Source organism: Magallana gigas, chromosome 3, assembly GCF_963853765.1.
Source record: "Magallana gigas chromosome 3, xbMagGiga1.1, whole genome shotgun sequence".
In the NCBI taxonomy this organism is placed as follows: domain Eukaryota; kingdom Metazoa; phylum Mollusca; class Bivalvia; order Ostreida; family Ostreidae; genus Magallana; species Magallana gigas.
The window spans coordinates 15,616,364-15,629,059 of record NC_088855.1 but is presented as its reverse complement, the minus strand read 5'-3'; positions in this window follow the sequence as shown (position 1 = coordinate 15,629,059).

Genomic DNA, 12,696 nt, shown 5'->3' with positions numbered 1-12,696 from the left:
ACTGTTGGAGATACTACGACACTGTCACAATCGGTTTTTGGAACGCAGTTCGCAGTTCGCAATTGAATAGTGAACTGCGTTCTAGAACGCATTTCGCAATTCAAAATTTAGAATTCGTATTTGGGGCCCGAAATTTTCAGAGGCAGCTACTAGTGGTTAACCATTACCACCATGAAAATATGGTGAAGTGGTCATCTCCACTTTTTGAGATTCGGGCTTATTTGTAATTGAAAAGTTTACTGCGTTCTAGAATTTATTTAGAATTCATATTTGGGGCCTGAAATTTTCAGGGTCATCTACTAGTGGTTTACCCCTACCACTGTAAAAATATGGTTATGTGGTTGTCATTAAGTTTATAGACTCGGTCCCCACTCATTTAACACTGTGAAATTGAAAAGTGAACAGTGTTCTAGAACGCAGTTTGCAATTCAAAATTTTGAATTCATATTTGGGGCCTGAAATTTTCAGGATCATTTAATAGTTGTTGACCACTTCCATCATAAATATACATGTATGGTGAAATGGTGATCTCTAGTTTTTGAGATATGAGGCCCTTATACTTAAATATTAATTATTTTGGGATTTTAAACATCGGGCTCGGAAACATCGAGGGCCCCTACCCTTGACCCTAAAGGTTTATAAATTGTTGATCTTACTGATAATACACATACGCTAATACTGAATATTTCTCTCAACTTCTTTCAACTTTTGTTTAAATTATCACCCCATTGGTCATTAACTCTACAAAGACTACACTATCACCTACACTATCACCCAATTGGTCATCAACTCTACATCGACTACACTATCACCCTATGGGCCATCAACTCTTCACAGACTATACTATCACCTACACTATCCCTCAGTCATGTTTTGACGTGAACCCCCCGAAAAAAAACTTGTTAAGAAAACATCGATGATTCGAAGCCCAATTTTAAAACCCGATTATAATGGATATTGTTTTATAAATGGAGACCCGAACCTCAATAACTAGAGATGACCACTTCATCATATTTTCATAGTGGTAATGGTATAACATTAGTAGATGACCATAAAAATTTCAGGCGTAAAATTTTACTTCTAAATTTTGAAATGCAAACTAAGTTCACTATTCAATTGCGAAAAAGCCAAAATCTCAAAATCTAGAGAGGACCACTTCACCAAATTTTCATGGTGGCAGTGGTCAACCACCAGTAAATGCCCTTGAAAATTTCGGGCCCGAAAATGAATTCTAAATTTTGAATTGCGAACTGCGTTCTATTCAATTGCATATAAGCCCTATTCTCAAAAACAATAGATAACTGCATCACCATATTTTCACAGTGGTAGTGGAATACCACTAGTAGATGCCCCTGAAAATTTCAGGCCCAAAATATGAATTCAAAATTTTAAATTGCGAACTGCAGTTCGCTATTTAATTGCAAAAAGCCAAAATCTCAAAAACTAGAGAAGACCACTTCCCCAAATTTTCACGGTGGCAGTGGTATACCACAAGTATATGCCTTTGAAAATTTCGGGCCCCAAATTTTGAATTGCAAACTGTGTTCTGGAACGCGGTTTACTATTCAATTCCGAAAAAGCCAAATCTCAAAAACTAGAGAAGACCACTTCACCATATTTTCACGGTGGCAGTGGTCAACCACCAGTATATGCCCCTGAAAATATCAGGCCCCAAATATGAATTCTAAATTTTGAATTGCGAACTGCGTTCTAGAACGCAGTTCACTATTCAATTGCATATAAGCCCGATTCTCAGAAACTATAGAAAACTGCATCACCATATTTTCACAGTGGTAGTGAAATACCACTAGTAGATGCCCCTGAAAATTTCGGGCCCCACATATGAATTCCAAATTTTGAATTGCGAACTGCGTTCTAGAACGCAGTCCACTAATCAATTGCATATAAGGCCGATTAACAGAAACTATAGATAACTGCATCACCATATTTTCACAGTGGTAGTAAAATACTACTAGTAGCTGCCCTTGAAAATTTCGGGCCCAAAATATGAATTCTAAATTTTGAATTGCTAACTGCGTTCTTGAACGCAGTTCACTATTCAATTGCGAACTACGAACTGCCAACTGTATTGCAAAAACGGCGACTTACTACGCTTCTACGGCGTGTTTATCAGAATGCAAAGCCACGGCGCGTACTTTGTGCATGTTCAAAGTGCGCGGCGTCGCATGGCGTACTAAAATGTTCATAGCGATCCGACCGCGACGGACGAAGATGCCGTTGCGTTGTTACGGCGCTGTAAGAGACTCTACTGCGTTTAATTTGGCGTTTTACTTTATTTAAAGGCGCAGCGGGATCGCCTTGAGGACGCAGCTCTGGTGTGACAGGGGTTTTACACCTTTGGTATTTCAACACATGTCAGATGTTGTCCGTATATAATTGAATTTTAACTGATAATTTATTATTGTGAAATTAATCAAAAACCTACTTTCATTTTCGATAAACAAGCCCGGAATAGCAAAAATGAGAGTAAGATGGTGGAAACGAAAGTCTCAAAATATATACTTGCAATGTAATATTGAATGATTACGTATAGAGTGACACACCCCAAATCATGAAATGGGGGGGGGTGAATACCCTTGACTTCAATTTTCGGGGAAACCAAGAACGCGGATTGACTAATTAACGAAAAGTGTAGGACGAGTTCATCATGCATTGCGGGCAGATACCTTGGATCGGACTTCGATTAATACAAAAAGTTAAGTATAAACCGATGCAAAAAGGAGGAATTTCCATCATAGTATGGTATACCATTTACATACTTTCTCCCTCTCTCTCAGAATCGTGAGGTATCTGAAATCACGTGACTGGAATGTGGACGAAGCCGAGAAGATGCTTCGGAATACGATAGAGTTTAGGAGACGAACCAACGTCATAGACATCGACTGTCGCTGGTGCCACGAACGACCGGGCTTCCATACCATGCATGGTACGTGCTCGAGTAGCAGTGCGTGAATCCCCCCAACACAAACATCCTTTCTCTCACAATGTAAAATGTACTTCCTCCAATGGCTTGTTTTTATTGCAATCGCAACCTATCGGATCTTTCCGACAGACCTTGAATGTATTAGATAACGTCCCCGGATGTTTTATACAAAATGGAGTCGCTTTTCAAAAATTATTGAATGTTTCTCCTGTGGTGTATTTTAAAGGTGTATCATTGAATTTTAGCTAATATTTCAACAGATAATGCATTGCATAGATTAGTTTTATTAAAAAAGGGGGATTATGGATTCCCAAACTTTTAATACATTCTATGTTGTTTGTTGCGATTGATGTAATGTTGTCTTCTTTTAGCGGCAAGTTGGGTTTGATGAGAGCGGGCGGCCTGTGATTTATTCCAATTTCAGACAAGCGGAGACTCACCGATACAGCGCCGAAGACTCCATCACCCACGTGTCCTACATCATCGAGAACGCCAAACTGACCATGAAACCCGGCATCAGTACCTGGGTATTTGTGGTGGATTGTTCAGTAAATGATTCGGTGTTATGTTTTGAAATGAATTTTAAAAATTATATTCGGTGACTTTCGTAATTAGTTGTTGTAAATGAACAATAGTTTGTTTTTTTTAAATCAAGAGTTTATTTACACGCACTTGGCAAGCATATGTCAAGAGACAGAAAGACATACACACATGTACACACACAAAATGAACAGTTTATTACCTTCATTATTTGAGGGAGTGTCTATATATATATATATATATATATATATATATATATATATATATATATATATATATATATATATATATATATATATATATATATATATATATATATATATATATATATATGAAGTATGTTTTATTATTTGAAATATATTCCAAGGAAGAATGTGTCATAGATTTGGTTTGTAGGAATGCCGCTTCCTCTTCCTCTTTTAAATCAAGAGTTTATTTACACGCACTTGACAAGCATATGTCTAGTGACAGAAAGACACACACACATGTACACACACAATAAACAGTTTATTACCTTCACTTTATGTGGGGGTGTCTATATATATATATATATATATATATATATATATATATATATATATATATATATATATATATATATATATATATATATATATATATATATATATTGATGAGGTATGTTTTCTTATTTGAAATATATTCCAAGGAAGAAAGTGTCTTAAATTTGGATTGTAGGTATGTCGCTTGCTCTATGCAATCCCAAACTCGGCTACGGCGTCACACAGACCCTGGCTGACCACTACCCAGAAAGACTCGGAATGGTGAATTGTTTAAATCACAACGCCGTGTTTCACGCAGTATGGAAAGGCAATCAAAGTATTCATCGAAACACCGCATCGAAGGTGAACTTAGTTCGTTCGATGTCTAAAGTGAAAGAGCTTTTCCACGAATATTTTTCTGACGAATTAACAAATTGGTTACTCGATGAGATAAAAACAAACAAGAAAGGACCACTTTGTGATCATGATAGCCAGCAAAGATTCTGGGAACGACCTGCAAAAAAGGCTCCCATGATCCTCGTGGGTGTCCGTCTTTTGTAGCCGAATACGTGGATAACTATTTGGAAAAGAAAGAAACGTCCAATCAGCGCGTTCACAGACCTTTCCCAACTATGATTGACAGTTTGTCTGGTAAATGTTGTAAGGTTCAATCTAATTCTTCAAGGGACGAGGCTTCTTTGAGTGACGTCAGCGGAACCAGTAGTGACTGTGAACTAGATTCTGATAAAGCAGACGACATAGAAATTCCAGACGAGTTCAAAATTGACAACAGTGCTGTAAAACAAATCAGTGTGTCATCATCTTTGTTAATAATTAAATCTTGATTTATCTTGGTGTCTTTCAATGCAATTTAGTCCCTGGTTGTTGCAAGTGTTGTTCAAAGAGTAATAGTTGGTGTTTTCTCGTTATTCGTGTTTACGAAATGTATTTAAAATATTTTAATAAATGAATAAATATTATCTACCGTTTCAGCCCATATGAACTCATGTGAGCTTTTCTGAGTACAGTTTGTCATTCTGTCTGCAAAAGTTATTTTTACTTTTTTTTAACTGTTTCTTCAGAACCACTGGGCCAATTTTAACCAAATTTAGCGCAAAGCATCCTGGGTATAGGACTCATAGAATAAAACTTGCGAAAACCCCTCTCAAGAACTTTTATGAAATTGTCATGCAATAAAGCTTGTATAGGAAAGTTTGAGTTTGAAAATATCATAACCGCAACCCGTGTAGGTACCAGAAAGGATGCACACTGTGCGAGATTTTACGTGCATTTATTTTAATCTTTTTTAAATGAAAAGTGTAAATTAAACATTCTGAATAACCAATATTGAAGCTTTTACAATAAGAGTTGCTCATTTGAAACTTCGTTAAAGTCATATATTGGATACAAGAAAACCAGGAATTTTCCCATTCTATTTCTTTTATTGTATCAAATTACATGTGTATCTTTAATGAGTTTAATTTTCCTTATATTGTATCAATATTTAGCTTTGATTTTAGTTTTAATCAAATGCCTACAGCACTTACTAAATAAAAAAATGTTTTTATTCTTTATTTTAAGCATTAAGAATTACATGTCATTTGTTTTTCAAACATTACCCGGGAGTGATACGAGATGAAAGACTCATTGAGGTCCAAGTCCATCCATTGTAATTTATAGTAAATAATACTCTGCAGAATTTATGTCTTCTTTCATATTTGATCAGTATGTAAGAATATGAAGAAATTTCTTGTGAATTGGCGTATATATCTTAGGTTTTTTTCCCCATTTTATTAGATTTTGGAAAGATACTAGTCTTGTTGTTCAGGTGAGCGATGTGGTCCTTGGGGGTCTTAAATACACTGTCCGATAAAACAATATATAATATATAAAACAGAATATATTATACCTGTCATAATTTTCGTCCTTCACTATATTATCTCTTAGCAATGTTCGATAACTCTTAAAGAATCTATTGCGAATAACAAATGACTTGACCTATATGAACAGTATTGGCTTCTGTCTGTACAAAAATATATCGATTTACGTTCCACTTTTTGATTTTAGGCCATACACAGTAAACTCTTAGATTCGAGTTCTTATAATGTATAGTGATTGAAAAAAAAAGTTCACAGTCGTTGTCCGAGCAGTATGGGTTATTGTCACTTTTTAACTTGATTATCTTTAAATTTTATTTTCAGTTTACTTTCAATGGTACGAAACATGTTCCTTATATATATATATATATATATATATATATATATATATATATATATATATATATATATATGCGTTTATTTACAACAGGGACATATTAGCAACTATCAAAAGTCTCGCGTGACCCGCACGATTTCAAAGGTTGCAAACCCTTTGACCCTTTTCTACAAATAATGCGCGTCGCCCTAGTTTATTTAAGCAGAAATAAAACTAGGAAGAATGAAGTTTGTTGATGTAGAAGGATTTTACGAGGCATTCAAACACTATCATCATTCACCGTACATTCAACTGAACTCTTTTCAGTAAATTGTTTTACGGTGTTACCGTTCCGGTGTTCTGGCGAGCGCAGCAAGAATTACATATACCTTGCATCATCGTCAACTTAGTGTTGTTTAGGTATCAACGAACGTCAAAGAATTTTTTAGAGAGTATTGCTCTACAATAAGTATGCCAAAGGTACTAATTGTAATGGTTATGATACATACAGAGCAACCCCCTACCCCAAAAGAGAGAGAGAGAGAGAGAGAGAGAGAGAGAGAGAGAGAGAGAGAGAGAGAGAGAGAGAGAGAGAGAGAGAGAGAGAGAGAGAGAGAGAGAGAGAGAGAGAGAGAGAGAGAGAGAGAGAGAGAGAGAGAGAGAGAGAGAGAGAGAGAGAGAGAGAGAGAGAGAGAGAGAGAGAGAGAGAGAGAGAGAGAGAGAGAGAGAGAGAGTTTCCCACTTTTAAATTTAATGGTTTGACTATATGCAATATCTGCATAAATTTTTTAACTGTTTATTTTTTCATTTTATTCCTTTTTATTTAGTTCAAAATGTCCTATTGTTTTATTTCCTCCCTACTCATATACTTACCTGCCTACTGTACATGCATGCACAATTTGCTTAAAACTGGATCGATATGACTCTAAAGTATGGCTCTTGCTAGTATATATTTATATAATCTCTATATAAAAAAAAATTAAAAACAAATCAAATGTCAATGAGGCAGATAAAATAGCTAGTACACTCATTACAGATGTTTGATCCACCTCTAAATTTATCGCGGGAAATATAGCGAGAGGGCACTGTGACGTCATCCATGACTTTGTTTGTCTTTGTTTACGTATCTCGACTCAATATGAAGGTATGGAAGCATGTAACAAATCTTTTGAGTCTCTCCAAAGCATATGCGGTACTCAAAACGTATCTTCAAACTTTAAGACACCGTAAATCACGAGTTAAAAGTCGGCCATTTTTGGCATAGCACCACGGGTGAAAGCATTAGAGAGCATTATGGGACGTAGACAAAATAATTTATTTGATGAACTGTAGGTTTAGCTCGTTCTTTTTCCCGCGCACACTGAATCTTAGTGCTCGCTTCGCTCGCCGGCGAGCTGCGCTTGCTATTAAAAGCTGCATCCCTAAAACAGTTAAAGGGGCACGGTCACGATTTTGGTCAAATTCTCTTTTATGTTTTCATTATTTACAATGAAATGCAGTTCTAATAATCAAATAAAATTTGAGAGTCATTCGTACAGTTATAAGCAAGATACAGGGCTCACAATTCTTTGTCATGTAAACAAGGCTCGTGTCCTGTTTTTGTTTACATAGGTTCAATATACCAGTCAAAAATCTTATTCCAGCTTATTTGTTTTTCTTTTTTTATTTAAACATAGATAGTTTAAAACATTCGTTTTAGGTTTAAAACTGAAAATTTTACTTTAACGTTCAAAATGTAAACAAACGCTTTGTTTATGTAGCGAAGAATTGCAAGTTCTGTAACTCGCTTAAAACTCAACAATTGACAATCAAATTTCGGTTGCCTATTAAAAATGCTTTTCTGAAGTATTGTAAATATTAAAATAGGAAAAATAATTTTTGACCAAAATAAAGGGACTTACCTGATGTCGGGATGACAAGGGGACGGATTTCAAACTCTAACTGACCCACCCCCATTTTTTATAATCTTTAAAAACCATCCTCCTGCATTTTTGGCATAAAATGTCACCAATGCACACATTCTTTGCAAAGAACGAACTGTATCTTCTTTGCAGTACTTCTCTCACAATTGTACCATTTCCTATTAAGATGCTCTGAAAAAGCAAGCGCAACAGTTTTTGCTCGGCATGATATTTTTTCGCGGAACCTGATTTGAGTAACACAGAGTGAATGATTCTTGTTCTCAAACAAAGCGTGCTTACACTAACTAAAGGTTTAGTGAACCATCGATATCTTTAATTCAAAGAGCAAATGTGCATTTAAAGGGGCATGGTTACGATTATGGTCAAAAATCATTTTTTCGATTTGAATGTTTACAATGCTTTAGTAAGGCATTTTTAATAGGCAACCAAAATTTGAGTGTCATTTGATGAGTTATAAGCGAGAACAGAGCATACAATTCTTCGCTATGTAAACAAAGCGTTTGTTTACATTTCGAATGTTGAAGTGAAAATTCCAGTTTTAGACCTTAAATAATTGTGTTAATCGTTAGGAACTATTTATTTATGCTTTAAAGGAATAATAAGATAGACAAACCAGCTTTAAAAAGAGTTTTTACTGGTACATGTATATTGAACCTATGAAAACAAAAACAGGGCACGAGCCTTGTTTCAATGACGAAGAATTGTGAGCCCTTTATTATTTTTTACAAATGAGTTCTCGACCAAACGATGTGAGTGCTCAACCAATGAGTACTCAATTAATCAATCTCTGTGTAGCAAAGAAAGTGTAGTATACTCGGCACACCCCGCGAGAGTAAGAAAAGTTCCACGTTATCTTATGGGAATTTACCAGGATACTAACCCTAAGCAACAAGTATTTGCTTCTGAAGTCAGGACTTCTCTGATTTTTTGTGTTGATGATGCGACGCTTAATATATATCCTTTTAATGCGGACGTCTGAGAAAACATCCCTTTATTAGAAGCGGGAAATTCGAATAATCAAATCTATTTACATTACATGAGTTTCCTTGCCAGTCGCATTACCGCTATGACATGCACATTTAATTAAGGAAACGTTTTCCCCCAACGCACGAATAAGTTTATTAGCGTTATTAAAGAGATCATCGTCTTCCGGTATCGGGATACCGCTAGCCATAAGTTTTTTGGGTCAAGTGGTAGCCTGGTTCCGGCGTACCCATAATGCTCTGCAGTAGGGCATACTGTGCGGAGTATTATGGGTAGGCTGGAACCAGGCTAGTTCAAGTGGATTCGTGATCTTCGAGTTCTTTTTTGTACCGCTATCACTCACAGATTGGATTATTAACTGAATCATCGCAAAATGTGCGAATCCATAATGAAAAAAGTAATCCGATAAAATTAGAGTAAAATCTCAACTATATAGCACCTTTCCATAAAATTATTGTTTCTCTCATATTTCTTTTTTGATAAACATAATTAAAGCAAAGCCTGTCGCTACAGGAAAACATGAATTCTGTCGAGTCTGTACAACTTTGTCAAAATTTACTAATCTTTTTTTCCGATCCTAATTTATTTTGGATAGAAAATTAATCTTTGTGAAATTAATTAAGTTTCAATAAATTTTAATCCTCAAATTATCACGATTGTGTTTTAAGGCGGTCTTAATATAAAAAGGTGGGCTAAACATTCTACAGTTAATGTTATTGGCCGCAAACTAAGAGAGACAAATTAATCTCGCTATTTTATAGTATATATAGTACATGTATATATACTCAAGCCAACCGCCTGAATGTATCCCAAGACTGAGATTTAAATGTAAGTTTGAGAAAATCATTGTCAATATTTAAGGAAATAATTTAATATTAACAAAAATGACAGAACACATAATTTATAGATTAAATCCTTTTCTTTTTTTAAATCTTTTGCAACGCATGGATCTTGTGTAGGATATTTAATTTTGATATGTAATTTGATTTTTCGTTTTTTCTAAAAAAATATTTTAATTGCAGTCCGGTGGATTTGACTTGAATGGTCTGTTCTATACATGTAAGTTTTATTTTATAGTAGAAATTTTATTGAAAACTAAAGTATGTGGATATTTTCTCATCAAAAGTATTTAAGTCAGTTTTGGTATTCAAAGCATTTATTTTTCCATGAACATGGTCAATACTTCTATCATTTTTTTAACTAGACTATAAAGTTTTTCTTTTCAGAAAATTTTGTTATTAAATGTCTTCATGTATGTGCAATATACTCGTAGACAGACCCCTTTTTCGAACGCTGTACTAAACGTATATCAGTTTTGTATTCCTTATCCTATCAAACATTTATTTTCATAGCATGTTGTAGAATTTTACTGTGGCATAAAGCGAGAGATCCGCAGCATTTCAAAACATCAGCGAAATAGCAATATGATAAGACAAAATCATAAAAAATTAAAAATATCTATCATTTTAAAATTATGCACTTTAAAAAAAATTGTAAGTGCGTTAAATTTGGGAAATTGTTAATGCACTTTGAATGTGCTCGATATTGACGCACTTTGAAAAAAATGTGCTAGTTTCATTCGAAATTATTGATAAATTCAAATATGTCTATCATAAATAATTGTCTTAACCTAGTTTCGCTCAAGAGTCATTAAACAGAGAACCCAGGGTATTTAAGCTATCCCGAATAGCAATTCCGCCATGAAAAGACTTGTTCAGAAGATCTTTTAGAATAACAATTTACATATAAAGAAAAACAGCTCAAGAGTTTCTTGAGATTGGTATGATCAAAATGTCACATGAACCGCACCTCTTAAAATTTAGACATGTAGTAAATATTGTATTTACACCCAACCAGTAATTTCAAAACTTAAAACATGACAGAAACTACGCGATTCATCCATTTACTTTTGGCGTAACATAAATACATTTCATGTTGACAACTCATATCACATGCTGATCGTTCCTTTAAAAGAATTGCTTGTGTAAATAATTACTCTTTGAAAGAGACAGTGCGGTATCTTATTAAAAAACTGACATGAATTTTTTTTTCGATTTAGTTCAGTATTTTTTTACAACTCATTAATGTATAAACTTTCAGAAAATTACACATTTCTCCATTAAAATCACTTTCCTTCGTATATCAACCATTTGATATGTTACGTAACAAGCTTTTAAATTGACTTTTCATTTTTTATCAACAATTCACTTTCTTAAATGTTTGTTTTTCTATAATAATTGTAAAACATGTACTTGCTACTAAGTACCGACAGATACGGTAATGGTCCGCTTATAGAAAATTGCAAAATGACCAGTGAGGAATAGTGTAATGTGGTGATAAATTAGTATGTGTAAAGGTAATGACCAATGGGGTAATAGTGTAGTTGTGTAGAGTTCACGACTATTGAGGTGAAAGTGTTGGTGATAATGTAGTCTTTGTAGAGTTGATGACCAATTGGGAGATAATGTCGTTGATAGTGTAGTCTGATTAGAGTTGATGGCTAATGAGGTGATAGTGTAGGTGATAGTGTAGTCTGTGTAGAATTGATGGCCAATGTGGTGATAATGTAGTCTGTGTAGAGATGATGATCGATGAGGTGATAGTGTTGGTCATAATGTAGTCTGTAGAGTTGATGACCAATTGGGGATAATGTAGTTGACAGTGTAGTCTGATTAGAGTTGATGGCTAATAAGGTGATAGTGTAGTCTGTGTAGACTTGATGGCCGATAGGATGATAGTGTCGGTGATAGTTCAGTCTTTGTAGAGTTGATGACCAATGTTGTTATAATGTAGGTAATTGTGTAAGTGAAGAATTGATGACCAATGGGGTAATAATGTAATCTGTGTAGAGTTGATTATGTGATATGTTTGATTTACAGATATTGTGAATATGCAAATTATTGAAATTATTTGAAAAATTTGATAATCTTATTATTTTGATACCTTAAATATCACAATTTATATACAAGGTGATAAAACAAAAGTTAATCATTTTAAAAACTACCATATTTGAAATGTTTTTCGATAAATGGTTAAAATGCCCATAACATGTTCATTTAATTTGTATTCGAAGTAATTTAAATTACTTAATCAAATACTAAATAAATGTAAAAGTATATGAAAATAACCAGAAAGCATGTTAAGCTTTCTAACTTTTGGTTTTGTCTATCATTACGGCTAAGTGTCATTGTTTTTGAAAATGAATTTGTGTTTTAAACTTGTGCAACTGAAAATTTGAAATGCTATAGCTGTAGATATCTTTTTCTTGTAGTGGGCTCAAGGATAATAATTATTTTCGATTAGCAAACTGTTGCTTAAAAGAGATTCAAATAAATAATACTAAAAAAACACAGAAGAAGAAGAAGAAGAAAAAGAAGAAGAAAAAGAAGAAGAATACCAAAAACGAAAAAAAAAACAAACAAACAGAAATCCAAAAAACAATAATGACACGAAATTTTACAGTAAGCTTACAGAAAGCTTACAGTATGTACAGGAAACTGATCATGGCACAACTTGAGTTTGACCACGCTCTAAGATACGTTGACTACTATGGGGAATGGGGGATGGTATTTGTCCGCTATGTTACTCCATATTTGTGGGTGGCCCCGCTCAC